The following is a 5,903-nucleotide window of genomic DNA, read 5'->3' as shown; positions in this document are numbered from 1 at the left end:
CTGGTCGGTCATATACACCTATATATAACACGCGTGGATAACACGTACGAGTATTTGCCACTGAACGCTACACACGTGTCCCGACTGTGTGACACACTTGATAATCCTGGACGGGCTGGACGACGGGCAATGGTCAGACCGCTCAGTTGTCAGAAAGTATAAATTATTAACCTCTATATATGGTTCCATATATAGTGTCTATATATATATATACAGTTGAATATACGTATAGTATGCGAACATATGGTACCGATTTTAGACGTAAGTGCAATAAATAGTCGTACCCATATATTGTACGCACCCACAATTGGATTTTGGCCAGTTTTGTATGATATTCTTATTATGTATTTGATTTTTTTACCTAGCTGAAATATTTTTATCAACATTAAAATATATATAGATTGCATTAAATATATTTTAAAATTAAAAAAACCTAATTCTAAAAATCAGTTCAAAATTTTAAAAACTCATTGTTTAGTACATTAAATTATAAATTAATTAACAGACGAATACCGGAATATTTCTGCAATTAATATTTTGTATGAATAATAACAAAATAGTAAAAATCATTAAATGCGAAATCGTTAGAAATTACACATTTAAATTTCCAATATCGCTCATAACAAATATACGCCGTTCATGTTAAACTCATTTTTTTAAAAACCAATAAAAAACTGATATGATGAATTTTGCATTAGGTGTTAAAATTACAAATTTTATAAATTTTTTAACCACAAAATAATATACATTAACATTTTTTGAATGTTCGTCGTCTTTTTAGGAGCAGTAAAGATACTTCAATATTCAACTTCGTGAGTACCTAGTTTTTGGTAAAAAATTAGACGTAGTTAGTACTTTAGGGTCAAAGTTGAAAAATAGTTTTTCTCAAAATAATTAGGAGAAACAATTTATAAAAAATCTGTAATTTTTACGCAAAATCAATATTTGACAAAATAGAGTAGCATTTTCTTTACATATTTTAATTTTCAAAATATTTCGCTTTTTTTAAAGCTATTTACCTATAAGCATTTTAAATATTCTTTTTTTTTTTATATAGATAGCGATAACATTTTTTTGGCTAAATCAAAACTCAAAATACTTGAAAATGTTATACAAAGTTCCTCATATATTAGTGTTATAGTGATTCAAAAACTATAAGAATAAATATGCACAATTTTTTGAAGTTCGAGTATTAACAAAAATTTGTCAAAATCATAAATATTTGCAAGTTATAAAAATAAATTTCGTACAAGTAGCTAAGAAATGAAAATTCAAAAGTAATACAAGATTTTCAATAAGTTTGACTTACAATAATTATAAAAAATACCAACGGCATGTAGTGTTCCAAGCGGTCACCCATCTGTAAGTACAACATTACGCCCGATCCTGCTCTTCAGTGATCAGAAGAGAACAGGTGTATTCATCGTGGTATGGTCTTTGGCGGAAGTCATTGTAATAATAGCTATACTTGAAAGCGTTATGTGTAAAAACTAAGCTTTACATTTTTGTATATAATACAAAAAATAATATAATATCATAACGTATTTTTGTAAGCAATTACATACAATAAATGGATTTTCATAAATTGTACTTAAATAAATAATTTTACAAATTATTATTTTATATACTTTGGATACAAATGCATATTTTCCACAAAAACGCACATTTTTGCATATTACAAAGATACCTACACATTTAAATGTTACAATTAATAAACAAATTTAAAATCATTATAATATATTTGTATACAAATTTGTTTAACAACACAAAGAAAAGATTAAATTAGGAGACTAATAGGAACTTGGTATTAGATTCACCAGTTGTTTAGACAGGCATTTTCTTTACATAATTTAATTTTCAAAATATTTTGCTTATTTTAAGGCTATTTATAGGCATTTGAAATATTTGTTTTTTTTTTAGTTTTTATTTGTATAAATGTCGATAAAAATTTTTTGGCAAGTCAAAATACTTGGAAGTTATTTTGTAGTTAAAAATTTATAAAAAATTTTGTAAAAGTAGGTAGCTAAGAATTGAAAATTTAGTACAAGGTTTTTCATAAGTTTGGTTTACAATAATTATAAAATAAGTTGATGGTTGGTCAATTAAAAAATTTTTATCTTAAGTTTAAATTTTTACAAAATTAAAAATTTACACGTAAAATAACAATTTACTATCAAATAATTTTAGATTTTTGTTAGTTAAAAATTACTAGTCGTAGAAACTTGAATCAAATACTAGTTGCTTAAATTAAAATTTTTTTGTATGTGATTTAATTTTTGGGTATTTAGGTCAATAAATATAAACCACCTTTTTCACCACCCAGTGGAAAATATATACATCCTAGGCTGACAAATCATCTCTGTTCAGAATCGTTTTTTTTCTACAATGATCCCTATTATTGGATTCAAATTAACGCACCCATTTTAGTGACCTACTCTATGTCCGAAATTCGCTCGATACCTACTGTAGACAGCAGAGCGTTACCCACTTTATAACCAATTTTTTTTTTTTTATTAACATCGTTTAAGGATCTTCTCATTTCTTAGATAATTTAAATATTTGTATAAAAATATACATAAAAACATGGTTGGATATTAATTTAATGAAAAATGACTTAAGGATTTCATAATCCATATGACCATATTACATTCAAAATGAAAACACCTGAATATTTTTAAAATAGGCAACTTATTTGACATTTTGAGGCATCCAATTGCGTTTGAAATTATTCATAAGTTAAAGTTATTTATAAGTAAAAGTTGTAATTAATATTATGAAATTAGTAAAATTTCTATGAATAATATTTGAAAAAATACACATAAATACATTATAAAAATAACATTAAGTTAAATAAATCATAAATATATACAAAAAACTAAATGATTACATAAATAATAATTATGATAAATAAAATAAGTAGTTATTACATTTTATAATAGAACATTTATAAATATATCATAAGAAGTAAAAAAATCAAAACCATTAGTGGAAATATTAGTAATACCGGAACTTTCCCTGATACACCGGTACTGCTCAGATGTTCATTATTCTTAGTTATAAAGTAATGCATCATTGTATCGTTCATTTTTACTCTGTTTCTGTTTTTCAATAATTTAATTTTCTGTTCTTCCTGAAAAAATAAGAAGATGTGATAAATATATTTCGTAATGTTTGCTTAGTTGTAATAATCTAACTAATTTTAAGTTCATTCTATTATAGCTTGAATTGTAATCTGTATAAGATTAAGAAGAACTTAACTTCACCAAGTTTTGTTTTATTAAATTTGTCTTATCATGAAACAGTAGTCTGCAACATGCTTTATAAATGATGTACTATAATTATTCATTAATAAATTAGTATAGATTAATAGTTTTAAAAAAAATTTTAAACCAACAGTTAATATGTAACTCAAAATATGCAACTTATAAAGTATAATATCAAGTTATATATTATAAACATTAAACATTCAACACGTAATATCCTTAAGGATACATCTTTTTTTTTAATTTTAAATAAACAATCTATAAAAAAAATGCGTAATAAGTTTTAGATACATTTAAATAAAATATTAAAATATAATATATTTTGAATTATTTTTTTAAATTGTTTTCCTAGAATTAAATTCTAAAAATGATTTGATAGTTTAAATTATACCTTTTTGGTAAGTATTTTATCTTCATCATCCTTAGAAAGTGAACATTTGTCATCTTTAATATTATTGACCTAAAATAATATGCAAAATAAAATAATTTATATAGATGCATTAATAAACATTACACACTATACTTTATGTATATCTATGATCTATATTCTACTATACATAATTATAATTAGTAAACACGGACATAGTATACTAACAGTACCTATAATAAATTAATAACCCTAACCGAACTAATACTGTAATAATAAAACAATGCCAATTTTCTTAAAACACGTTAAATAAATTATAAATATTTTTATTTTTTGTGTCTTTGAAAGATTAGACAGTTATAATACCTACAAAACATGACTTCTAAATAGTTACGTATTTAGGGTTGAGTGATCCAAGATACACATGTATACTTTTTAGGGGCGTCTCCCGATGGCAAATTTATAATATACGTATTTGGATTACTATTTTTAGAATCTGAAATGGTAGGTGGATGTTTTGCTATAGATTTAGTAATTAGTTTCAATACAACCTTCAACGGCACAAATACAAAAATTTTGTGATTATTCAGTAGAAACTTATATCGATGATGATTCTGATTTCCCCCCTGAAATATAAGCTACTTGTAGTTCCAGTATGTATTTAACAACGAATGCGTGTGAAAGTTTTCATTCCAAATTTAATTTACTATTTTATACTTCACATCCAAATATATTTCAATTTTTGGAAATTTTGAAACAATGCCAAACAGATGCCAAAATAAAAATGCAATCTATATTTTGTACTCCCCGGGAAACAACTAAACGAATTAATAAAAAAAAATTCATACAAACTCAAATCATAAAATTAAAAAGTTTGGAAATACCTAATTTTGATTTTGTAAAAATAATAAGTTTTAAAAATCTACCTCTAACGCTATGATTATTTTACTATTCATTGACATATTAACTATATTTTATATCTTTTTTTATTGTGAACAATTTATTATTTTAATATTCGACTAGATTATACTTATTTATTAATAAATCAATTGTATTTAATGTATTTTTTTATTGTGAACAATTTATTATTTTAATATTCGACTAGATACATATTTATTGAGAAATTAATTGTATTTCATATCTCTTTTTATTGTAAACAATTTATTTTATTATATCTATTAAGAAAGAATTATATTATAGTATACTTGCCATGTATTTAAATATTTTTTTTTTATTTATACTTATTTTATAATAATTTAGGTAGGTATATCGACGTACTTCATATTATAATAAAAGTTTGAATTTCAAATACAAATACGTCCAGTACACACTTATACAGTATTTAAAATATTGCCTTTATTTTATTAATTATAAGGTATTTTGTGAACCAATGTGTTTTTGGATGTAATCGGAATACTTAAATTTGGGATAAAATACGACTACCTGTATTCGGGCCGCAATCGGGCAACTCCGCTTTTTAGATTACGATGTTTTTAGATAAATTATGTTCATAATAATAAACTAATAGAAAACAACTAAAATAATTTTTAATTCATAACCTATATATAATATTAAATTTTTCATTATTTAATTATACGTTTAAATACGTTGACCAGCAAGAAAAGCTATCATACTCTTCAGTGGCTTCTTTTCGAAATGTCAAACACTTAAAATTAAAATACGAATTAATAAAGTCTTAAGATGCTTAATGATTTCATTTTTAAATGAAAAATTTTAATTTAGTTGACAATACAATAACTGGCATAATTCTATGCAGTTTGACTGGTATTATTATGATCATTAACTTGAAACACTATACAGCAAAAAATTCACGTCGTTACTCCTACTCCCTTTCCTTGCAAATGCCTCATCAATATTTAATACAAAATTAACTAACAATCATAATAATTATGATTCATAAATTATTTGTCAATATTAAACACAAGATTTCATTAAATGCTATCATTATTCATCACATTAAAATATCTTACAATTTCTACTAAGATATTCAAAAGATTTAAAAACTATTTACTGCTTATTTTATTTATAATGTTCAAAGTTTTAATTACTGTAAAATACGTGTATATAAATTTATAATAATGAATACAATATTTTTTTAGATAATAACAACTAATAAGTAATAATATTATCGATTTATAGCGTTAAATACTTGAGAGATTAGAGAACGTTATTACTACATATGTAAATGTGTTACTATTGTAAGTTACTCCGTCTTACAGAATATGTAGAAATGTACCTACAATACAATAGAA

This window comes from Aphis gossypii, chromosome 1 (assembly GCF_020184175.1).
Source record: "Aphis gossypii isolate Hap1 chromosome 1, ASM2018417v2, whole genome shotgun sequence".
NCBI lineage: Eukaryota > Metazoa > Arthropoda > Insecta > Hemiptera > Aphididae > Aphis > Aphis gossypii.
This window is presented reverse-complemented; position numbering follows the sequence as displayed.